The sequence below is a fragment of the Capricornis sumatraensis genome, chromosome 6, assembly GCF_032405125.1.
Source record: "Capricornis sumatraensis isolate serow.1 chromosome 6, serow.2, whole genome shotgun sequence".
Taxonomy (NCBI): Eukaryota; Metazoa; Chordata; class Mammalia; order Artiodactyla; family Bovidae; genus Capricornis; species Capricornis sumatraensis.
In genome coordinates, this window is record NC_091074.1 from 4,424,245 (window position 1) to 4,450,340 (window position 26,096).

A 26,096-nucleotide genomic window follows, 5' to 3' on the forward strand; every position below is an offset into this window, starting at 1 on the left:
TGGGACAGCCCTGTGGGAAAGCCTCGAGGGAAAGCCTCGAGGGAAAACCACAGATCCTTTGATCCACGCGACGGGAAGCGTGACATTGCTGCTACAGCCTGGAAGGAAAGCGCACGTGCATGCCCCCACTCGAGACGAGGCCTGACTCCCCTGGGGAGACTCCACAAGTACCCAAAGATCCATGTCAGCCCCTGAGAGGAATCCTCGGTTCCGGCCCTGACTCCACACAAGGTTTTTGGCCCCGGTATCGACGGGAGAGGAATCCCGAGAGGCCCACTAGCAACTCGCATGGGGACTGGCCTCTCCTGAGGCCACCAGGGCGGGTCCCTGAGGTCCCCGTCGTAACTCGAGAACACCTGCCGCAACTCGAGAAAATCCAGGAAGTTCTCCCTTCCAGGCGAGATGAGGCCTATTTCCGATGAGGCGTCTGGAGACTAATGACACCTAAACTCTGGAACTTCGAAAGGGTCTTTCACACCCTTGCTGCAACTCAAGAAGTTCACCGCCATACCCGTCTCCACTCGAGAGGAAGCACGATGGTCCCGCCCCCATCCAGAGGAGACCCGTTTCCCCCTCGGAGCTCGAGATGAGGGATCCATTCCCTGCTTTCAACGGGAAAGAATTCCCGGCGTTCCCGTCGCATCTCAAGAGGAGGCACTCTCAACAGGAAAGGCGAGAGGAACTCCATGGTCGTACCACCATTCCAAGAGTCCCCCAGATGTCTCAGTCCATTCCAGAGGAGCCTCTTTGCCCTGCACTGACTCATCTTTCACGCCGAGGATCGACTCACACCACGGTGGCACGTGGGACAGCCCTGTGGGAAAGCCTCGAGGGAAAGCCTCGAGGGAAAACCACAGATCCTTTGATCCACGCGACGGGAAGCGTGACATTGCTGCTACAGCCTGGAAGGAAAGCGCACGTGCATGCCCCCACTCGAGATGAGGCCTGACTCCCCTGGGGAGACTCCAGAGGTACCCCAAGATCCATGTCAGCCCTTGAGAGGAATCCTCGGTTCCGGCCCTGACTCCACACAAGGTTTTTGGCCCCGGTATCGACGGGAGAGGAATCCCGAGAGGCCCCCTAGCACCTCGCATGGGGACTGGCCTTTCCTGAGGCCACCAGGCCGGTCCCTGAGGTCCCCGTCGTAACTGGAGAACACCTGCCGCAACTCGAGAAAATCCAGGAAGTTCTCCCTTCCAGGCGAGATGAGGCCTATTTCCGATGAGGCGTCTGGAGACTAATGACACCTAACCTCTGGAACTTCGAAAGGGTCTTTCACACCCTTGCTGCAACTCAAGTAGTTCACCGCCATACCCGTGTCGACTCGAGAGGAAGAATGATGGTCCCGCCCACATCCAGAGGAGCCCCGTTTCCCCATCGTAGCTCGAGATGAGGGATCCTTTCCCTGCTTTCAACGGGAAAGAATTCCCGGCGTTCCCATCGCATCTCAAGAGGAGGCACTCTCAACAGGAAAGGCGAGAGGAACTGCATGGTCGTACCACCATTTCAAGAGTCCCCCAGATGTCTCAGTCCATTCCAGAGGAACCTCTTTGCCCTGAACTGGCTCATCTTTCATGCCGAGGATCGAATCACACCACGTTGGCACGTGGGAGAGCCCTGTGGGAAAGCCTCAAGGGAAAGCCTCGAGGGAAAACCACAGATCCTTTGATCCACGTGACGGGAAGCGTGACATTGCTGCTTCAGCCTGGAAGGATAGCGCACGTGCATGCCACCACTCGAGACGAGGCCTGACTCCCCTGGGGAGACTCCAGAAGTACCCAAAGATCCATGTCAGCCCCTTAGAGGAATGCTCGGTTCCGGCCCTGACTCCACACAAGGTTTTTGGCCCCTGTATCGACGGGAGAGGAATCCCGAGAGGCCCCATAGCAAATCGCATGGGGACTGGCCTCTACTGAGGCCACCAGGGCGGGTCCCTGAGGTCCCCGTCTTAACTCGAGAACACCTGCCGCAACTCGAGAAAATCCAGGAAGTTCTCCCTTCCAGGCGAGATGAGGCCTATTTCCGATGAGGCGTCTGGAGACTAATGACACCTAAACTCTGGAACTTCGAAAGGGTCTTTCACACCCTTGCTGCAACTCAAGAAGTTCACCGCCATACCCGTCTCCACTCGAGAGGAAGCACGATGGTCCCGCCCACATCCAAAGGAGACCCGTTTCCCCCTTGGAGCTCGAGATGAGGGATCCATTCCCTGCTTTCAACGGGAAAGAATTCCCGGCGTTCCCGTCGCATCTCAAGAGGAGGCACTCTCAACAGGAAAGGCGAGAGGAACTCCATGGTCGTACCACCATTCCAAGAGTCCCCCAGATGTCTCAGTCCATTCCAGAGGAGCCTCTTTGCCCTGCACTGGCTCATCTTTCACGCCGATGATCGACTCACACCACGGTGGCACGTGGGACAGCCCTGTGGGAAAGCCTCGAGGGAAAGCCTCGAGGGAAATCCACAGATCCTTTGATCCACGCGACGGGAAGCGTGACATTGCTGATACAGCCTGGAAGGAAAGCGCACGTGCATGCCCCCACTCGAGACGAGGCCTGACTCCCCTGGGGAGACTCCAGAAGTACCCAAAGATCCATGTCATCCCCTGAGAGGAATCCTCGATTCCGCCCCTGACTCCACACAAGGTTTTTGGCCCCGGTATCGACGGGAGAGGAATCCCGAGAGGCCCCCTAGCCACTGGCATGGGGACTGGCCTCTCCTGAGGCCAACAGGGCGGGTCCCTGAGGTCCCCGTCGTAACTCGAGAACACCTGCCGCAACTCGAGAAAATCCAGGAAGTTCTCCCTTCCAGGCGAGATGAGGCCTATTTCCGATGAGGCCTCTGGAGACAAATGACACCTAACCTCTGGAACTTCGAAAGGGTCTTTCACACCCTTGCTGCAACTCAAGAAGTTCACCGCCGTACCCGTCTCCACTCGAGAGGAAGCACGATGGTCCCGCCCACATCCAGAGGAGCCCCGTTTCCCCCTCGTAGCTCGAGATGAGGGATCCTTTCCCTGCTTTCAACGGGAAAGAATTCCCGGCGTTCCCGTCGCATCTCAAGAGGAGGCACTCTCAACAGGAAAGGCGAGAGGAACTCCATGGTCGTACCACCATTCCAAGAGTCCCCCAGATGTCTCAGTCCATTCCAGAGGAGCCTCTTTGCCCTGCACTGGCTCATCTTTCACGCCGAGGATCGACTCACACCACGGTGGCACGTGGGACAGCCCTGTGGGAAAGCCTCGAGGGAAAGCCTCGAGGGAAAACCACAGATCCTTTGATCCACGCGACGGGAAGCGTGACATTGCTGCTACAGCCTGGAAGGAAAGCGCACGTGCATGCCCCCACTAGAGACGAGGCCTGACTCCCCTGGGGAGACTCCACAAGTACCCAAAGATCCATGTCAGCCCCTGAGAGGAATCCTCGGTTCCGGCCCTGACTCCACACAAGTTTTTGGCCCCGGTATCGACGGGAGAGGAATCCCGAGAGGCCCCCTAGCAACTCGCATGGGGACTGGCCTCTCCTGAGGCCACCAGGGCGGGTCCCTGAGGTCCCCGTCGTAACTCGAGAACACCTGCCGCAACTCGAGAAAATCCAGGAAGTTCTCCCTTCCAGGCGAGATGAGGCCTATTTCCGATGAGGCGTCTGGAGACTAATGACACCTAAACTCTGGAACTTCGAAAGGGTCTTTCACACCCTTGCTGCAACTCAAGAAGTTCACCGCCATACCCGTCTCCACTCGAGAGGAAGCACGATGGTCCCGCCCACATCCAGAGGAGACCCGTTTCCCCCTCGGAGCTCGAGATGAGGGATCCATTCCCTGCTTTCAACGGGAAAGAATTCCCGGCGTTCCCGTCGCATCTCAAGAGGAGGCACTCTCAACAGGAAAGGCGAGAGGAACTCCATGGTCGTACCACCATTCCAAGAGTCCCCCAGATGTCTCAGTCCATTCCAGAGGAGCCTCTTTGCCCTGCACTGGCTCATCTTTCACGCCGAGGATCGACTCACACCACGGTGGCACGTGGGACAGCCCTGTGGGAAAGCCTCGAGGGAAAGCTTCGAGGGAAAACCACAGATCCTTTGATCCACGCGACGGGAAGCGTGACATTGCTGCTACAGCCTGGAAGGAAAGCGCACGTGCATGCCCCCACTCGAGACGAGGCCTGACTCCCCTGGGGAGACTCCACAAGTACCCAAAGATCCATGTCAGCCCCTGAGAGGAATCCTCGGTTCCGGCCCTGACTCCACAAAAGGTTTTTGGCCCTGGTATCGACGGGAGAGGAATCCCGAGAGGCCCCCTAGCAACTCGCATGGGGACTGGCCTCTCCTGAGGCCACCAGGGCGGGTCCCTTATTTCCCCGTCGTAACTCGAGAACACCTGCCGCAACTCGAGAAAATCCAGGAAGTTCTCCCTTCCAGGCGAGATGAGGCCTATTTCCGATGAGACGTCTGGAGACTAATGACACCTAAACTCTGGAACTTAGAAAGGGTCTTTCACACCCTTGCTGCAACTCAAGAAGTTCACCGCCATACCCGTCTCCACTCGAGAGGAAGCACGATGGTCCCGCCCACATCCAGAGGAGACCCGTTTCCCCCTTGGAGCTCGAGATGAGGGATCCATTCCCTGCTTTCAACGGGAAAGAATTCCCGGCGTTCCCGTCGCATCTCAAGAGGAGGCACTCTCAACAGGAAAGGCGAGAGGAACTCCATGGTCGTACCACCATTCCAAGAGTCCCCCAGATGTCTCAGTCCATTCCAGAGGAGCCTCTTTGCCCTGCACTGGCTCATCTTTCACGCCGAGGATCGACTCACACCACGGTGGCACGTGGGACAGCCCTGTGGGAAAGCCTCGAGGGAAAGCCTCGAGGGAAAACCACAGATCCTTTGATCCACGCCACGGGAAGCGTGACATTGCTGCTACAGCCTGGAAGGAAAGCGCACGTGCATGCCCCCACTCGAGACGAGGCCTGACTCCCCTGGGGAGACTCCACAAGTACCCAAAGATCCATGTCAGCCCCTGAGAGGAATCCTCGGTTCCGGCCCTGACTCCACACAAGGTTTTTGGCCCCGGTATCGACGGGAGAGGAATCCCGAGAGGCCCCCTAGCAACTCGCATGGGGACTGGCCTCTCCTGAGGCCACCAGGGCGGGTCCCTGAGGTCCCCGTCGTAACTCGAGAACACCTGCCGCAACTCGAGAAAATCCAGGAAGTTCTCCCTTCCAGGCGAGATGAGGCCTATTTCCGATGAGGCGTCTGGAGACTAATGACACCTAAACTCTGGAACTTCGAAAGGGTCTTTCACACCCTTGCTGCAACTCAAGAAGTTCACCGCCATACCCGTCTCCACTCGAGAGGAAGCACGATGGTCCCGCCCACATCCAGAGGAGACCCGTTTCCCCCTCGGAGCTCGAGATGAGGGATCCATTCCCTGCTTTCAACGGGAAAGAATTCCCGGCGTTCCCGTCGCATCTCAAGAGGAGGCACTCTCAACAGGAAAGGCGAGAGGAACTCCATGGTCGTACCACCATTCCAAGAGTCCCCCAGATGTCTCAGTCCATTCCAGAGGAGCCTCTTTGCCCTGCACTGGCTCATCTTTCACGCCGAGGATCGACTCACACCACGGTGGCACGTGGGACAGCCCTGTGGGAAAGCCTCGAGGGAAAGCCTCGAGGGAAAACCACAGATCCTTTGATCCACGCGACGGGAAGCGTGACATTGCTGCTACAGCCTGGAAGGAAAGCGCACGTGCATGCCCCCACTCGAGACGAGGCCTGACTCCCCTGGGGAGACTCCACAAGTACCCAAAGATCCATGTCAGCCCCTGAGAGGAATCCTCGGTTCCGGCCCTGACTCCACACAAGGTTTTTGGCCCCGGTATCGACGGGAGAGGAATCCCGAGAGGCCCCCTAGCAACTCGCATGGGGACTGGCCTCTCCTGAGGCCACCAGGGCGGGTCCCTGAGGTCCCCGTCGTAACTCGAGAACACCTGCCGTAACTCGAGAAAATCCAGGAAGTTCTCCCTTCCAGGCGAGATGAGGCCTATTTCCGATGAGGCGTCTGGAGACTAATGACACCTAAACTCTGGAACTTCGAAAGTGTCTTTCACACCCTTGCTGCAACTCAAGAAGTTCACCGCCATACCCGTCTCCACTCGAGAGGAAGCACGATGGTCCCGCCCACATCCAGAGGAGACCCGTTTCCCCCTCGGAGCTCGAGATGAGGGATCCATTCCCTGCTTTCAACGGGAAAGAATTCCCGGCGTTCCCGTCGCATCTCAAGAGGAGGCACTCTCAACAGGAAAGGCGAGAGGAACTCCATGGTCGTACCACCATTCCAAGAGTCCCCCAGATGTCTCAGTCCATTCCAGAGGAGCCTCTTTGCCCTGCACTGGCTCATCTTTCACGCCGAGGATCGACTCACACCACGGTGGCACGTGGGACAGCCCTGTGGGAAAGCCTCGAGGGAAAGCCTCGAGGGAAAACCACAGATCCTTTGATCCACGCGACGGGAAGCGTGACATTGCTGCTACAGCCTGGAAGGAAAGCGCACGTGCATGCCGCCACTCGAGACGAAGCCTGACTCCCCTGGGGAGACTCCACAAGTACCCAAAGATCCATGTCAGCCCCTGAGAAGAATCCTCGGTTCTGGCCCTGACTCCACACAAGGTTTTTGGCCCCGGTTTCGACGGGAGAGGAATCCCGAGAGGCCCCCTAGCAACTCGCATGGGGACTGGCCTCTCCTGAGGCCACCAGGGCGGGTCCCTGAGGTCCCCGTCGTAACTCGAGAACACCTGCCGCAACTCGAGAAAATCCAGGAAGTTCTCCCTTCCAGGCGAGATGAGGCCTATTTCCGATGAGGCGTCTGGAGACTAATGACACCTAAACTCTGGAACTTTGAAAGGGTCTTTCACACCCTTGCTGCAACTCAAGAAGTTCACCGCCATACCCGTCTCCACTCGAGAGGAAGCACGATGGTCCCGCCCCCATCCAGAGGAGACCCGTTTCCCCCTCGGAGCTCGAGATGAGGGATCCATTCCCTGCTTTCAACGGGAAAGAATTCCCGGCGTTCCCGTCGCATCTCAAGAGGAGGCACTCTCAACAGGAAAGGCGAGAGGAACTCCATGGTCGTACCACCATTCCAAGAGTCCCCCAGATGTCTCAGTCCATTCCAGAGGAGCCTCTTTGCCCTGCACTGGCTCATCTTTCACGCCGAGGATCGACTCACACCACGGTGGCACGTGGGACAGCCCTGTGGGAAAGCCTCGAGGGAAAGCCTCGAGGGAAAACCACAGATCCTTTGATCCACGCGACGGGAAGCGTGACATTGCTGCTACAGCCTGGAAGGAAAGCGCACGTGCATGCCCCCACTCGAGACGAGGCCTGACTCCCCTGGGGAGACTCCACAAGTACCCAAAGTTCCATGTCAGCCCCTGAGAGGAATCCTCGGTTCCGGCCCTGACTCCACACAAGGTTTTTGGCCCTGGTATCGACGGGAGAGAAATCCCGAGAGGCCCCCTAGCAACTCGCATGGGGACTGGCCTCTCCTGAGGCCACCAGGGCGGGTCCCTGAGGTCCCCGTCGAAACTCGAGAACACCTGCCGCAACTCGAGAAAATCCAGGAAGTTCTCCCTTCCAGGCGAGATGAGGCCTATTTCCGATGAGGCGTCTGGAGACTAATGACACCTAAACTCTGGAACTTCGAAAGGGTCTTTCACACCCTTGCTGCAACTCAAGAAGTTCACCGCCATACCCGTCTCCACTCGAGAGGAAGCACGATGGTCCCGCCCACATCCAGAGGAGACCCGTTTCCCCCTTGGAGCTCGAGATGAGGGATCCATTCCCTGCTTTCAACGGGAAAGAATTCCCGGCGTTCCCGTCGCATCTCAAGAGGAGGCACTCTCAACAGGAAAGGCGAGAGGAACTCCATGGTCGTACCACCATTCCAAGAGTCCCCCAGATGTCTCAGTCCATTCCAGAGGAGCCTCTTTGCCCTGCACTGGCTCATCTTTCACGCCGATGATCGACTCACACCACGGTGGCACGTGGGACAGCCCTGTGGGAAAGCCTCGAGGGAAAGCCTCGAGGGAAAACCACAGATCCTTTGATCCACGCGACGGGAAGCGTGACATTGCTGCTACAGCCTGGAAGGAAAGCGCACGTGCATGCCCCCACTCGAGATGAGGCCTGACTCCCCTGGGGAGACTCCAGAGGTACCCAAAGATCCATGTCAGCCCTTGAGAGGAATCCTCGGTTCCGGCCCTGACTCCACACAAGGTTTTTGGCCCCGGTATCGACGGGAGAGGAATCCCGAGAGGCCCCCTAGCACCTCGCATGGGGACTGGCCTTTCCTGAGGCCACCAGGCCGGTCCCTGAGGTCCCCGTCGTAACTGGAGAACACCTGCCGCAACTCGAGAAAATCCAGGAAGTTCTCCCTTCCAGGCGAGATGAGGCCTATTTCCGATGAGGCGTCTGGAGACTAATGACACCTAACCTCTGGAACTTCGAAAGGGTCTTTCACACCCTTGCTGCAACTCAAGTAGTTCACCGCCATACCCGTGTCGACTCGAGAGGAAGAATGATGGTCCCGCCCACATCCAGAGGAGCCCCGTTTCCCCATCGTAGCTCGAGATGAGGGATCCTTTCCCTGCTTTCAACGGGAAAGAATTCCCGGCGTTCCCATCGCATCTCAAGAGGAGGCACTCTCAACAGGAAAGGCGAGAAGAACTGCATGGTCGTACCACCATTTCAAGAGTCCCCCAGATGTCTCAGTCCATTCCAGAGGAACCTCTTTGCCCTGAACTGGCTCATCTTTCATGCCGAGGATCGAATCACACCACGTTGGCACGTGGGAGAGCCCTGTGGGAAAGCCTCAAGGGAAAGCCTCGAGGGAAAACCACAGATCCTTTGATCCACGTGACGGGAAGCGTGACATTGCTGCTTCAGCCTGGAAGGATAGCGCACGTGCATGCCACCACTCGAGACGAGGCCTGACTCCCCTGGGGAGACTCCACAAGTACCCAAAGATCCATGTCAGCCCCTTAGAGGAATGCTCGGTTCCGGCCCTGACTCCACACAAGGTTTTTGGCCCCTGTATCGACGGGAGAGGAATCCCGAGAGGCCCCATAGCAAATCGCATGGGGACTGGCCTCTCCTGAGGCCACCAGGGCGGGTCCCTGAGGTCCCCGTCTTAACTCGAGAACACCTGCCGCAACTCGAGAAAATCCAGGAAGTTCTCCCTTCCAGGCGAGATGAGGCCTATTTCCGATAAGGCGTCTGGAGACTAATGACACCTAACCTCTGGAACTTCGAAAGGGTCTTTCACACCCTTGCTGCAACTCAAGAAGTTCACCGCCATACCCGTCTCCACTCGAGAGGAAGCACGATGGTCCCGCCCACATCCAGAGGAGCCCCGTTTCCCCCTCGGAGCTCGAGATGTGGGATCCTTTCCCTGCTTTCAACGGGAAAGAATTCCCGGCGTTCCCGTCGCATCTCAAGAGGAGGCACTCTCAACAGGAAAGGCGAGAGGAACTCCATGGTCGTACCACCATTCCAAGAGTCCCCCAGATGTCTCAGTCCATTCCAGAGGAACCTCTTTGCCCTGCACTGGCTCATCTTTCACGACGAGGATCGACTCAAACCACGGTGGCACGTGGGACAGCCCTGTGGGAAAGCCTCGAGGGAAAGCCTCCAGGGAAAACCACAGATCCTTTGATCCACGCGACGGGAAGCATGACATTGCTGCTACAGCCTGGAAGGAAAGCGCACGTGCATGCCCCCACTAGAGACGAGGCCTGACTCCCCTGGGGAGACTCCAGAAGTACCCAAAGATCCATGTCAGCCCCTGTGAGGAATCCTCGGTTCCGGCCCTGACTCCACACAAGGTTTTTGGCCCCGGTATCGACGGGAGAGGAATCCCGAGAGGCCCCCTAGCAACTCGCATGGGGACTGGCCTCTCCTGAGGCCACCAGGTCGGGACCCTGAGGTCCCCGTCGTAACTCGAGAACACCTGCCGCAACTCGAGAAAATTCAGGAAGTTCTCCCTTCCAGGCGAGATGAGGCCTATTTCCGATGAGGCGTCTGGAGCCTAATGACACGGAACCTCTGGAACTTCGAAAGGGTCTTTCACACCCTTGCTGCAACTCAAGAAGTTCACCGCCATACCCGTGTCGACTCGAGAGGAAGCATGAAGGTCCCGCCCACATCCAGAGGAGCCCCGTTTCCCCCTCGTAGCTCGAGATGAGGGATCCTTTCCCTGCTTTCAACGGGAAAGAATTCCCGGCGTTTCAGTCGCATCTCAAGAGGAGGCACTCTCAACAGGAAAGGCGAGAGGAACTCCATGGTCGTACCACCATTCCAAGAGTCCCCGAGATTTCTCAGTCCATTCCAGAGGAACCTCTTTGACCTGCACTGGCTCATCTTTCACGCCGAGGATCGACTCACACCACGGTGGCACGTGGGACAGCCCTGTGGGAAAGCCTCGAGGGCAAACCACAGATCCTTTGATCCACGCAACGGGAAGCATGACATTGCTGCTACAGACTGGAAGGAAAGCGCACGTGCATGCCCCCACTCGAGATGAGGCCTGACTCCCCTGGGGAGACTCCAGAAGTACCCAAAGATCCATGTCAGCCCCTGAGAGGAATCCTCGGTTCCGGCCCTGACTGCACACAAGGTTTCTGGCCCCGGTATCGACGGGAGAGGAATACCGAGAGGCCCCCTAGCAACTAGCATGGGGACTGGCCGTTCCTGAGGCCACCAGGGCTGGTCCCTGAGGTCCCCGTCGTAACTCGAGAACACCTGCCGCAACTCGAGAAAATCCAGGAAGTTCTCCTTTCCAGGCGAAATGAGGCCTATTTCCGATGAGGCGTCTGGAGACTAATGACACCTAACCTCTGGAACTTCGAAAGGGTCTTTCACACCCTTGCTGCAACTCAAGAATTTCACCGCCATACCCGTCTCCACTCCAGAGGAAGCACGATGGTCCCGCCCACATCCAGAGGAGCCCCGTTTCCCCCTCGTAGCTCGAGATGAGGGATCCTTTCCCTGCTTTCAACGGGAAAGAATTCCCGGCGTTCCCGTCGCATCTCAAGAGGAGGCACTCTCAACAGGAAAGGCGAGAGGAACTCCATGGTCGTACCATCATTCCAAGAGTCCCCCAGATGTCTCAGTCCAATCCAGAGGAACCTCTTTGCCCTGCACTGGCTCATCTTTCACGCCGAGAATTGACTCACACCACGGTGGCACGTGGGACAGCCCTGTGGGAAAGCCTCGAGGGAAAATCACAGATCCTTTGATCCACGAGACGGGAAGCGTGACATTGCTGCTACAGCCTGGAAGGAAAGCGCACGTGCATGCCCCCACTCGAGACGAGGCCTGACTCCCCTGGGGAGACTCCAGAAGTACCCCAAGATCCATGTCAGCCCCTGAGAGGAATACTCGGTTCCGGCCCTGACTCCACACAAGGTTTTTGGCCCCGGTATCCACGGGAGAGGAATCCCGAGAGGCCCCCTAGCACCTCGCATGGGGACTGGCCTTTCCATAGGCCACCAGGCCGGTCCCTGAGGTCCCCGTCGTAACTCGAGAACACCTGCCGCAACTCGAGAAAATCCAGGAAGTTCTCCCTTCCAGGCGAGATGAGGCCTATTTCCGATGAGGCGTCTGGACACTAATGACACCTTACCTCTGGAACTTCGAAAGGGTCTTTCACACCCTTGCTGCAACACAAGAAGTTCACCGCCATACCCGTTTCGACTCGAGAGGAAGCATGATGGTCCCGCCCACATCCAGAGGAGCCCCGTTTCCCCCTCGTAGCTCGAGATGAGGGATCCTTTCCCTGCTTTCAACGGGAAAGAATTCCCGGCGTTCCCGTCACATCTCAAGAGGAGGCACTCTCAACAGGAAAGGCGAGAGGAACTCCATGGTCGTACCACCATTCCAAGAGTCCCCCAGATGTCTCAGTCCACTCCAGAGGAACCTCTTTGCCCTGCACTGGCTCATCTTTCACGACGAGGATCGACTCACACCACGGTGTCACGTGGGACAGCCCTGTGGGAAAGCCTCAAGGGAAAGCCTCGATTGAAAACCACAGATCCTTTGATCCACGCGACGGGAAGCGTGACATTGCTGATACAGCCTGGATGGAAAGCGCACGTGCATGCCCCCACTCGAGACGAGGCCTGACTCCCATCGGGAGACTCCAGAAAGACCCAAAGATCCATGTCAGCCCCTGAGAGGAATCCTCGGTTCCGGCCCTGACTCCACCCAAGGATTTTGTCCCCGGTATCGACGGGAAAGGTATCCCGAGAGGCCCCCTAGCAACTCGCTAGGGGTCTGGCCTCTCCTGAGGCCACCAGGGCGGTTCGCTGAGGTCCCCGTGGTAACTCGAGAACACCTGCCACAACTCGAGAAAATCCAGGAAGTTCTCCCTTCCAGGCGAGATGAGGCCTATTTCCGATGAGGCGTCTGGAGACTAATGACAGCTAACCTCTGGAACTTCGAAAGGGTCTTTCACACCCTTGCTGCAACTAAAGAAGTTCACCCCCATACCCGTCTCCACTCGAGAGGTAGCACGATGGTCCCGCCCACATCCAGAGGAGCCCCGTTTCCACCTCGTAGCTCGAGATGAGGGATCCTTTCCCTGCTTTCAACGGGAAAGAATTCCCGGCGTTCCCGTCGCATCTCAAGAGGAGGCACTCTCAACAGGAAAGGCGAGAGGAACTCCATGGTCGTACCACCATTCCAAGAGTCCCCCAGATGTCTCAGTCCATTCCAGAGGAACCTCTTTGCCCTGCACTGGCTCATCTTTCACGCCGAGGATCGACTCACACCACGGTGGCACGTGGGACAGCCCTGTGGGAAAGCCTCGAGGGAAAGCCTCGAGGGAAAACCACAGATCCTTTGATCCACGCCACGGGAAGCGTGACATTGCTGCTACAGCCTGGAAGGAAAGCGCACGTGCATGCCCCCACTCGAGACGAGGCCTGACTCCCCTGGGGAGACTCCAGAAGTACCCAAAGATCCATGTCAGCCCCTGAGAGGAATGCTCGGTTCCGGCCCTGACTCCACACAAGGTTTTTGGCCCCAGTATCGACGGGAGAGGAATCCCGAGAGGCCCCTAGCAAATCGCATGGGGACTGGCCTCTCCTGAGGCCACCAGGGCGGGTCCCTGAGGTCCCCGTCTTAACTCAAGAACACCTGCAGCAACTCGAGAAAATCCAGGAAGTTCTCCCTTCCAGGCGAGATGAGGCCTATTTCCGATGAGGCGTCTGGAGACTAATGACACCTAACCTCTGTAACTTCGAAAGGGTCTTTCACACCCTTGCTGCAACTCAAGAAGTTCACCGCCATACCCGTCTCCACTCGAGAGGAAGCACGATGGTCCCGCCCACATCCAGAGGAGCCCCGTTTCCCCCTCGTAGCTCCAGATGAGGGATCCTTTCCCTGCTTTCAACGGGAAAGAATTCCCGGCGTTCCCGTCGCATCTCAAGAGGAGGCACTCTCAACAGGAAAGTTGAGAGGAACTTCATGGTCGTACCACCATTCCAAGAGTCCCCCAGATGTCTCAGTCCATTCCAGAGGAACCTCTTTGCCCTGCACTGGCTCATCTTTCACGCCGAGGATCGACTCACACCACGGTGGCACGTGGGACAGCCCTGTGGGAAAGCCTCGAGGAAAATCCTCGAGGGAAAACCACAGATCCTTTGATCCACGCGATGGGAAGCGTGACATTGCTGCTACAGCCTGGAAGGAAAGCGCACGTGCATGCCCCCACTCGAGACGAGGCCTGACTCCCCTGGGGAGACTCCAGAAGTACCCAAAGATCCATGTCAGCCCCTGAGAGGAATCCTCGGTTCCGGCCCTAAATCCACACAAAGATTTTGGCCCCGGTATCGACAGGAGAGGAATCCCGAGAGGCCCGATAGCAACTCGCATGGGGACTGGCCTTTCCTGAGGCCACCAGGGCGGGTCCCTGATGTCACCGTCGTAACTCGAGAACACCTGACGCAACTCGAGAAAATCCACGAAGTTCTCCCTTCCAGGAGAGATGAAGCCTATTTCCGATGAGGGGTCTGGAGACTAATGACACCTAACCTCTGGAACTTCGAAAGGGTCTTTCACACCCTTGCTGCAACTCAAGAAGTTCACCGCCATACCCGTGTCCACTCGAGAGGAAGCACGATGGTCCCGCCCACATCCAGAGGAGCCCCATTTCCCCCTCGTAGCTCGTGATGAGGGATCCTTTCCCTGCTTTCAACGGGAAAGAATTCCCGGCGTTCCCGTCGCATCTCAAGTGGAGGCACTCTCAACAGGAAAGGGGAGAGGAACTCCATGGTCGTAACACGATGCCAAGAGTCCCCCAGATGTCTCAGTCCATTCCCGAGGAACCTCTTTGCCCTGCACTGGCTCATCTTTCACGCCGAGGATCGACTCACATCACGGTGGCACGTGGGACAGGCATGTGGGATAGCCTCGAGGGAAAGCCTCGAGGGAAAACCACAGATCCTTTGATCCACGCGACGGGAAGCGTGACATTGCTGCTACAGCCTGGAAGGCAAGCACACGTGCATGCCCCCACTCGAGACGAGGCCTGACGCCCCTGGCGAGACTCCAGGAGTACCCAAAGATCCATGTCAGCCCCTGAGAGGAATCCTCGGTTCCGGCCCTTACTCCACTCAAGGGTTTTGTCCCTGGTATCGACGGGAGAGGAATCCCGAGAGGACCCCTAGCAACTCGCTTGGGGACTGGCCTCTCCTGAGGCCACCAGGGCGGGTCCCTGAGGTCCCCGTCGTAACTCGAGAACACCTGCCGCAACTCGAGAAAATCCAGGAAGTTCTCCCTTCCAGGCGAGATGAGGCCTATTTCCGATGAGGCGTCTGGAGACTAATGACACCTAACCTCTGGAACTTCGAAAGGGTCTTTCTCACCCTTGCTGCAACTCAAGAAGTTCACCGCCATACCCGTCTCCACTCGAGAGGAAGCACGATGGTCCCGCCCACATCCAGAGGAGCCCCGTTTCCCCCTCGTAGCTCGAGATGAGGGATCCTTTCCCTGCTTTCAACGGGAAAGAATTCCCGGCGTTCCCGTCGCATCTCAAGAGGAGGCACTCTCGACAGGAAAGTCGAGAGGAGCTCCATGGTCGTACCACCATTCCAAGAGTCCCCCACATGTCTCAGTCCATTCCATAGGATCCTCTTTGCCCTGCACTGGCTCATCTTTCACGCCTAGGATCGACTCACACCACGGTGGCACGTGGGACAGCCATGTGGGAAAGCCTCGAGGGAAAGCCTCGAGGGAAAACCACAGATCCTTTGATCCACGCGACGGGAAGCGTGACATTGCTGCTACAGCCTGGAAGGAAAGCGCACGTGCATGCCCCCACTCGAGACGAGGCCTGACTCCCCTGGGGAGACTCCAGAAGTACCCAAAGATCCATGTCAGCCCCTGAGAGGAATCCTCGGTTCCGGCCCTGAATCCACACAAAGATTTTGGCCCCGGTATCGACAGGAGAGGAATCCCGAGAGGCCCGATAGCAACTCGCATGGGGACTGGCCTTTCCTGAGGCCACCAGGGCGGGTCCCTGATGTCCCCGTCGTAACTCGAGAACACCTGCCGCAACTCGAGAAAATCCACGAAGTTCTCCCTTCCAGGAGAAATGAAGCCTATTTCCAATGAGGGGTCTGGAGACTAATGACACCTAAACTCTGGAACTTCGAAAGGGTCTTTCACACCCTTGCTGCAACTCAAGAAGTTCACCGCCATATCCGTCTCCACTCGAGAGGAAGCACGATGGTCCTGCCCACATCCAGAGGAGCCCCGTTTCCCCCTCGTAGCTCGAGATATGGGATTCTTTCCCTGCTTTCAACGGGAAAGAATTCCCGGCGTTCCCATCGCATCTCAAGAGGAGGCACTCTCAACAGGAAAGGCGAGAGGAACTCCATTGTCGTACCACCATTCCAAGAGTCCCCCAGATGTCTCATTCCATTCCAGAGGAACCTGTTTGCCCTGCATTGGCTGATCTTTCACGCCGAGGAACGACTCACACCACGGTGGCACTAGGGACAGCCCTGTGGGAAAGCCTCGAGGGAGAACCACAGATCCTTTGATCCACGCGACGGGAAGCGTGACATTGCTTCTACAGTGTGGAAGGAAAGCGCACGTGCATGACCCCACACGAAACGAGGCCTGACTCCCCTGGGGAGACTCCAGAAGTACCCAAAGATCCATATCAGCCCCTGAGAGGAATCCTCGGTTCCGGCCCTGACTCCACACAAGGGTTTTGGCCCCAGTATCGACGGGAGAGGAATCCCGAGAGGACCCCTAGCAACTCGCTTGGGGACTGGTGTCTCCTGAGGCCACCAGGGCGGGTCCCTGAGGTCCCCGTCGTAACTCGAGAACACCTGCCGCAACTCGAGAAAATCCAGGAAGTTCTCCCTTCCAGGCGAGATGAGGCCTATTTCCGATGAGGCGTCTGGAGACTAATGACACCTAACCTCTGGAACTTCGAAAGGGTCTTTCACACCCTTGCTGCAACTCAAGAAGTTCACCGCCATACCGGTCTCCACTCGAGAGGAAGCACGATGGTCCCGCCCACATCCAGAGGAGCCCCGTTTCCCCCTCGTAGCTCGAGATGAGGGATCCTTTCCCTGCTTTCAACGGGAAAGTATTCCCAGCGTTCCCGTCGCATCTCAAGAGGAGGCACTCTCAATTGGAAAGGCGAGAGGAACTCCATGGTCGAACCACCATTCCAAGAGTCAACCAGATGTCTCAGTCCATTCCAGAGGAACCTCTTTGCCCTGTACTGGCTCATCTTTCACGCCGAGGATCGACTCACACCACGGTGGCACGTGGGACTGCCGTGTGGGAAAGCCTCGAGGGAGGGCCTCGAGGGAAAACCACAGATCCTTTGTTCCACACGACGGGAAGCGTGACATTGCTGCTACAGCCTGGAAGGAAAGCGTACGTGCATGCCCGCACTCGAGACGAGGCCTGACTCCCCTGGGGAGACTCCAGAAGTACCCAAAGATCCATGTCAGCCCCTGAGAGGAATCCTCGGTTCCGGCACTGACTCCACATAAGGTTTTTGGCCCCGGTTTCGACGGGAGAGAAATCCCGAGAGTCCCCCTAGCAACTCGCATGGGGACTGGCCTCTCCTGAGGCCACCAGGGCGGGTCCCTTAGGTCCCCGTCGTAACTCGAGAACACCTGCCGCAACTCGAGAAAATCCAGGAAATTCTCCCTTCCAGGCGAGATGAGGCCTATTTCCGATGATGCATCTGGAGAGTAATGACACCTAACCTCTGGAACTTCGAAAGGGTCTTTCAAACCCTTGCTGCAACTCAAGAAGTTCACCTCCATTCCCGTCTCCACTCGAGAGGAAGCACGATCGTCCCGCCCTCATCCAGAGGAGCCCCGTTTCCCCCTCGTAGCTCGAGATGAGGGATCCTTTCCCTGCTTTCAACGGGAAAGAATTCCCGGCGTTCCCGTCGCTTCTCAAGAGGAGGCACTCTCAACAGGAAAGGCTAGAGGAACTCCATGGTCGTACCACCATGCCAAGAGTACCCCAGATGTCTCAGTCCATTTCAGAGGAACCTCTTTGCCCTGCACTGGCTCATCTTTCACGCCGAGGATCGACTCACACCACGGTGGCACGTGACACAACCCTGTGGCAAAGCCTCGAGGGAAAGCCTCGAGGGAAAACCACAGATCCTTTGATCCACGCGACGGGAAGCGTGACATTGCTGCTACAGCCTGGAAGGAAAGCGCACGTGCATGCCCGCACTCGAGACGAGGCCTGACTCCCCTGGGGAGACTTCAGAAGTACCCAAAGATCCATGTCAGCCCCTGAGAAGAATCCTCGGTTCCGGCCCTGACTCCACACAAGGTTTTTGGCCCCGGTATCGACGGGAGAGGAATCCCGAGAGGCCCCCTAGCAACTCGCATGGGGACTGGCCTCTCCTGAGGCCACCAGGGCGGGTCCCTGAGGTCCCCGTCGTAACTCGAGAGCACCTGCCGCAACTCGAGAAAATCCAGGAAGTTCTCCCTTCCAGGCGAGATGAGGCCTATTTCCGATGAGGCGTCTGGAGACTAATGACACCTAACCTCTGGAACTTCGAAAGGGTCTTTCACACCCTTTCTGCAACTCAAGAAGTTCACCGCCATACCCGTCTCCACTCGAGAGGAAGCACGATGGTCCCGCCCACATCCAGAGGAGCCCCGTTTCCCCTCGGAGCTCGAGATGAGGGATCCTTTCCCTACTTTCAACGGGAAAGAATTCCCGGCGTTCCCGTCGCATCTCAAGAGGAGGCACTCTCAACAGGAAAGGCGAGAGGAACTCCATGGTCGTACCACCATTCCAAGAGTCCCCCAGATGTCTCAGTCCATACCAGAGGAACGTCTTTGCCCTGCACTGGCTCATCTTTCACGCCGAGGATCGACTCACACCACTGTGGCACGTGGGACAGCCCTGTGGGAAAGCCTCGAGGGAAAGCCTCGAGGGAAAACCACAAATCCTTTGATCCACGCGACGGGAAGCGTGACATTGCTGCTACAGCCTGGAAGGAAAGCGCACGTGCATGCCCCCACTCGAGACGAGGCCTGACTCCCTTGGGGAGACTGCAAAAGTACCCAAAGATCCATGTCAGCCCCTGAGAGGAATCCTTGCTTCCGGCCCTGACTCCACACAAGGTTTTTGGCCCTGGTATCAACGGGAGAGGAATCCCGAGAGGCCCCCTAGCAACTCGCATGGGGACTGGCCTCTCCTGAGGCCACCAGGGCGGGTCCCTGAGGTCCCCGTCGTAACTCGAGAACACCTGCCGCAACTCGAGAAAATCCAGGAAGTTCTCCCTTCCAGGCGAGATGAGGCCTATTTCCGATGAGGCGTCTGGAGACTAATGACACCTAACCTCTGGAACTTCGAAAGGGTCTTTCACACCCTTGCTGCAACTCAAGAAGTTGACCGCCATACCCGTCTCCAATCGAGAGGAAGCACGATGGTCCCGCCCACATCCAGAGGAGCCCCGATTCCCCCTCGGAGCTCGAGATGAGGGATCCTTTCCCTGCTTTCAACGGGAAGGAATTCCCGGCGATCCCGTCGCATCTCAAGAGGAGGCACTCTCCACAGGAAAGCCGAGAGGAACTCCATGGTCGTACCACCATTCCAAGAGTCCCCCAGATGTCTCAGTCCATTCCAGAGGAACCTCTTTGCCCTGCACTGGCTCATCTTTCACGCCGAAGATCGACTCACACCACGGTGGCACGTGGGACAGCCCTGTGGGAAAGCCTCGAGGGAAAGCCTCGAGGGAAAACCATAGATCCTTTGATCCACGCGACGGGAAGCGTGACATTACTGCTACAGCCTGGAAGGAAAGCGCACGTGCATGCCCCCACTCGAGACGAGGCCTGAATCCTCTGGGGAGACTCCAGAAGTACCCAAAGATCCATTTCAGCCCCTGAGAGGAATCCTCGGTTCCGGCCCTGACTCCACACAAGGTTTTTGGCCCCGGTATCGACGGGAGAGGAATCCCGAGAGGCCCCCTAGCAACTCGCATGGGGACTGGCCTCTCCTGAGGCCACCAGGGCGGGTCCCTGAGGTCCCCATCGTAACTCGGGAACACCTGCCGCAACTCGAGAAAATCCAGGAAGTTCTCCCTTCCAGGCGAGATGAGGCCTATTTCCGATGAGGCGTCTGGAGACTAATGACACCTAACCTCTGGAACTTCGAAAGGGTCTTTCACACCCTTGCTGCAACTCAAGAAGTTGACCGCCATACCCGTCTCCAATCGAGAGGAAGCACGATGGTCCCGCCCACATCCAGAGGAGCCCCGTTTCCCCCTCGGAGCTCGAGATGAGGGATCCTTTCCCTGCTTTCAACGGGAAGGAATTCCCGGCGATCCCGTCGCATCTCAAGAGGAGGCACTCTCCACAGGAAAGCCGAGAGGAACTCCATGGTCGTACCACCATTCCAAGAGTCGCCCAGATGTCTCAGTCCATTCCAGAGGAACCTCTTTGCCCTGCACTGGCTCATCTTTCACGCCGAAGATCGACTCACACCACGGTGGCACGTGGGACAGCCCTGTGGGAAAGCCTCGAGGGAAAGCCTCGAGGGAAAACCACAGATCCTTTGATCCACGCGACGGGAAGCGTGACATTACTGCTACAGCCTGGAAGGAAAGCGCACGTGCATGCCCCCACTCGAGACGAGGCCTGAATCCCCTGGGGAGACTCCAGAAGTACCCAAAGATCCATGTCAGCCCCTGAGAGGAATCCTCGGTTCCGGCCCTGACTCCACACAAGGTTTTTGGCCCCGGTATCGACGGGAGAGGAATCCCGAGAGGCCCCCTAGCAACTCGCATGGGGACTGGCCTCTCCTGAGGCCACCAGGGCGGGTCCCTGAGGTCCCCGTCGTAACTCGGGAACACCTGCCGCAACTCGAGAAAATCCAGGAAGTTCTCCCTTCCAGGCGAGATGAGGCCTATTTCCGATGAGGCGTCTGGAGACTAATGACACCTAACCTCTGGAACTTCGAAAGGGTCTTTCACACCCTTGCTGCAACTCAAGAAGTTCACCGCCATACCTGTCTCCACTCGAGAGGAAGCACGATGGTCCCGCCCACATCCAGAGGAGCCCCGTTTCCCCCTTGGAGCTCGAGATGAGGGATCCTTTCCCTGCTTTCAACGGGAAAGAATTCCCGGCGTTCCCGTCGCATCTCAAGAGGAGGCACTCTCAACAGGAAAGGCGAGAGGAACTCCATGGTCGTACCACCATTCCAAGAGTCCCCCAGATGTCTCAGTCCATTCCAGAGGAAACTCTTTGCCCTGCACTGGCTCATCTTTCACGCCGAGGATCGACTCACACCACGGTGGCACGTGGGAGAGCCCTGTGGGAAAGCCTCGAGGGAAAGCCTCGAGGGAAAACCACAGATCCTTTGATCCACGCCACGGGAAGCGTGACATTGCTGCTACAGCCTGGAAGGAAAGCGCACGTGCATGCCCCGACTCGAGACGAGGCCTGACTCCCTTGGGGACACTCCAGAAGTACCCAAAGATCCATGTCAGCCCCTGAGAGGAATCCTCGGTTCCGGCCCTGACTCCAAAAAATTCTTTTGGCCCCGGTATCGACGGGAGAGGAATCCCAAGAGGCCCCCTAGCAACTCGCATGGGGACTGGCCTCTCCTGAGGCCACCAGGGCGGGTCCCTGAGGTCCCCGTCGTAACTCGAGAACACCTGCCGCATCTCGAGAAAATCCAGGAAGTTCTCCCTTCCAGGCGAGATGAGGCCTATTTCCGATGAGGCGTCTGGAGATAAATGACACCTAACTTCTGGAACTTCGAAAGGGTCTTTCACACCCTTGCTGCAACTCAAGAAGTTCACCGCCTTACCCGCCTCCACTCGGGACGAAGCACGATGGTCTCGCCCACATCCAGAGGAGCCCCGTTTCCCCCTCGGAGCTCGAGATGAGGGATCCTTTCCCTGCTTTCAACGGGAAAGAATTCCCGGCGATCCCGTCGCATCTCAAGAGGAGGCACTCTCCACAGGAAAGCCGAGAGGAACTCCATGGTCGTACCACCATTCCAAGAGTCCCCCAGATGTCTCAGTCCATTCCAGAGGAACCTCTTTGCCCTGCACTGGCTCATCTTTCACGCCGAGGATCGACTCACACCACGGTGGCACGTGGGACAGCCCTGTGGGAAAGCCTCGAGGGAAAGCCTCGAGGGAAAACCACAGATCCTTTGATCCACGCCACGGGAAGCGTGACATTGCTGCTACAGCCTGGAAGGAAAGCGCACGTGCATGCCCCCACTCGAGACGAGACCTGAATCCCCTGGGGAGACTCCAGAAGTACCCAAAGATCCATTTCAGCCCCTGAGAGGAATCCTCGGTTCCGGCCCTGACTCCACACAAGGTTTTTGGCCCCGGTATCGACGGGAGAGGAATCCCGAGAGGCCCCCTAGCAACTCGCATGGGGACTGGCCTCTCCTGAGGCCACCAGGGCGGGTCCCTGAGGTCCCCGTCGTAACTCGACAACACCTGCCGCAACTCGAGAAAATCCAGGAAGTTCTCCCTTCCAGGCGAGATGAGGCCTATTTCCGATGAGGCATCTGGAGACTAATGACACCTAAACTCTGGAACTTCAAAAGGGTCTTTCACACCCTTTCTGCAACTCAAGAAGTTCACCGCCATACCCGTCTCCACTCGAGAGGAAGCACGATGGTCCCGCCCACATCCAGAGGAGCCCCATTTCCCCCTCGGAGCTCGAGATGAGGGATCCTTTCCCTGCTTTCAACGGGAAAGAATTCCCGGCGTTCCCGTCGCATCTCAAGAGGAGGCACTCTCAACAGGAAAGGCGAGAGGAACTCCATGGTCGTACCACCATTCCAAGAGTCCCCCAGATGTCTCAGTCCATTCCAGAGGAAACTCTTTGCCCTGCACTGGCTCATCTTTCACGCCGAGGATCGACTCACACCACGGTGGCACGTGGGACAGCCCTGTGGGAAAGCCTCGAGGGAAAGCCTCGAGGGAAAACCACAGACCCTTTGATCCACGCGACGGGAAGCGTGACATTGCTGCTACAGCCTGGAAGGAAAGCGCACGTGCATGCCCCCACTCGAGACGAGGCCTGTCTCCCCTGGCGAGACTCCAGAAGTACCCAAAGATCCATATCAGCCCCTGAGAGGAATCCTCGGTTCCGGCCCTGACTCCACACAAGTTTTTGGCCCCGGTATCGACGGGAGAGGAATCCCGAGAGGCACCCTAGCAACTCGCATGGGGACTGGCCTCTCCTGAGGCCACCAGGGCGGGTCCCTGAGGTCCCCGTCGTAACTCGGGATAACCTGCCGCAACTCGAGAAAATCCAGGAAGTTCTCCCTTCCAGGCGAGATGAGGCCTATTTCCGATGAGGCGTCTGGAGACTAATGACACCTAAACTATGAAACTTCGAAAGGGTCTTTCACACCCTTGCTGCAACTCAAGAAGTTCACCGCCATACCTGTCTCCACTCGAGAGGAAGCACGATGGTCCCGCCCACATCCAGAGGAGCCCCGTTTCCCCCTCGGAGCTCGAGATGAGGGATCCTTTCCCTGCTTTCAACAGGAAAGAATTCCCGGCGTTCCCGTCGCATCTCAAGAGGAGGCACTCTCAACAGGAAAGGCGAGAGGAACTCCATGGTCGTACCACCATTCCAAGAGTCCCCCTGATGTCTCAGTCCATTCCAGAGGAACCTCTTTGCCCTGCACTGGCTCATCTTTCACGCCGAGGATCGACTCACACCACGGTGGCACGTAGGACAGCCCTGTGGGAAAGCCTCTAGGGAAAGCTTCGAGGGAAAACCACAGATCCTTTGATCCACGCGACGGGAAGCGTGACATTGCTGCTACAGCCTGGAAGGAAAGCGCACGTGCATGCCCCCACTCGAGACGAGGCCTGACTCCCCTGGGGAGACTCCAGAAATACCCAAAGATCCATGTCAGCCCCTGAGAGGAATCCTCGGTTCCGGCCCTGACGCCACACAATGTTTTTGGCCCCGGTATCGACGGGAGAGGAATCCCGAGAGGCCCCCTAGCAACTCGCATGGGGACTGGCCTCTCCTGAGGCCACCAGGGCGGGTCCCTGAGGTCCCCGTCGTAACTCGAGAACACCTGCCGCAACTCGAGAAAATCCAGGAAGTTCTCCCTTGCAGGAGAGATGAGGCCTATTTCCGATGAAGCTTCTGGAGACTAATGACACCTAAACTCTGGAACTTCGAAAGGGTCTTTCACACCCTTGCTGCAACTCAAGAAGTTCTCCGCCATACCCGTCTCCACTCGAGAGGAAGCACGATGGTCCCGCCCACATCCAGAGGAGCCCCGTTTCCCCCTCGGAGCTCGAGATGAGGGATCCTTTCCCTGCTTTCAAGGGGAAAGAATTCCCGGCGTTCCCGTCGCATTTCAATAGGAGGCACTCTCAACAGGAAAGGCGAGAGGAACTCCATGGTCGTACCACCATTCCAAGAGTCCCCCAGATGTCTCAGTCCATTCCAGAGGAACCTCTTTGCCCTGCACTGGCTCATCTTTCACGCCGAGGATCGACTCACACCACGGTGGCACGTGGGACAGCCCTGTGGGAAAGCCTCGAGGGAAAGCCTCGAGGGAAAACCACAGATCGTTTGATCCACGCGACGGGAAGCGTGACATTGCTGCTACAGCCTGGAAGGAAAGTGCACGTGCATGCCCCCACTCGAGACGAGGCCTGACTCCCCTGGGGAGACTGCAGAAGTACCCAAAGATCCATGTCAGCCCCTGAGAGGAATCCTCGCTTCCGGCCCTGACTCCACACAAGGTTTTTGGCCCTGGTATCAACGGGAGAGGTATCCCGAGAGGCCCCCTAGCAACTCGCATGGGGACTGGCCTTTCCTGAGGCCACCAGGGCGGGTCCCTGAGGTCCACGTCGTAACTCGAGAACACCTGCCGCAACTCGAGAAAATCCAGGAAGTTCTCCCTTCCAGGCGAGATGAGGCCTATTTCCGATGAGGCGTCTGGAGACTAATGACACCTAATCTCTGGAACTTCAAAAGGGTCTTTCACACCCTTGCTGCAACTCAAGAAGTTCACCGCCATACCCGTCTCCACTCGAGAGGAAGCACTATGGACCCGCCAACATCCAGAGGAGCCCCGTTTCCCCCTCGGAGCTCGAGATGAGGGATCCTTCCCCTGCTTTCAACGGGAAAGAATTCCCGGCGTTCCCGTCGCATCTCAAGAGGAGGCACTCTCAACAGGAAAGGCGAGAGGAACTCCATGGTCGTACCACCATTCCAAGAGTCCCCCAGATGTCTCAGTCCATTCCAGAGGAACCTCTTTGCCCTGCACTGGCTCATCTTTCACGCCAAGGATCGACTCACACCACGGTGGCACGTGGGACAGCCCTGTGGGAAAGACTCGAGGGAAAGCCTCGAGGGAAAACCACAGACCCTTTGATCCATGCGACGAGAAGCGTGACATTGCTGCTACAGCCTGGAAGGAAAGCGCACGTGCATGCCCACACTCGAGACGAGGCCTGTCTCCCCTGGCGAGACTCCAGAAGTACCCAAAGATCCATATTAGCCCCTGAGAGGAATCCTCGGTTCCGGCCCTGACTCCACACAGGGCTTTTGGCCCCGGTATCGACGGGAGAGGAATCCCGAGAGGCCCCCTAGCAACTCGCATGGGGACTGGCCTCTCCTGAGGCCACCAGGGCGGGTCCCTGAGGTCCCCGTCGTAACTCGGGATAACCTGCCGCAACTCGAGAAAATCCAGGAAGTTCTCCCTTCCAGGCGAGATGAGGCCTATTTCCGATGAGGCGTCTGGAGACTGATGACACCTAACCTCTGGAACTTCGAAAGGGTCTTTCACACCCTTGCTGCAACTCAAGAAGTTCACCGCCATACCCGTTTCCACTCGAGAGGAAGCACGATGGTCCCGCCCACATCCAGAGGAGCCCCGTTTCCCCCTCGGAGCTCGAGATGAGGGATCCTTTCCCTGCTTTCAACGGGAAAGAATTCCCGGCGTTCCCGTCGCATGTCAAGAGGAGGCACTCTCAACAGGAAAGGCGAGAGGAACTCCATGGTCGTACCACCATTCCAAGAGTCCCCCAGATGTCTCAGTGCATTCCAGAGGAACATCTTTGCCCTGCACTGGCTCATCTTTCACGCCGAGGATCGACTCACACCACGGTGGCACGTGGGACAGCCCTGTGGGAAAGCCTCTAGGGAAAGCTTCGAGGGAAAACCACAGATCCTTTGATCCACGCGACGGGAAGCGTGACATTGCTGCTACAGCCTGGAAGGAAAGCGCACGTGCATGCCCCCACTCGAGACGAGGCCTGACTCCCTTGGGGAGACTCCAGAAGTACCCAAAGATCCATGTAAGCCCCTGAGAGGAATCCTCGGTTCCGGCCCTGACTCCAAAAAATTCTTTTGGCCCCGGTATCGATGGGAGAGGAATCCCGAGAGGCCCCCTAGCAACTCGCATGGGGACTGGCCTCTCCTGAGGCCACCAGGGCGGGTCCCTGAGGTCCCCGTCGTAAGTCGAGAACCCCTGCCGCAACTCGAGAAAATCCAGGAAGTTCTCCCTTCCAGGCGAGATGAGGCCTATT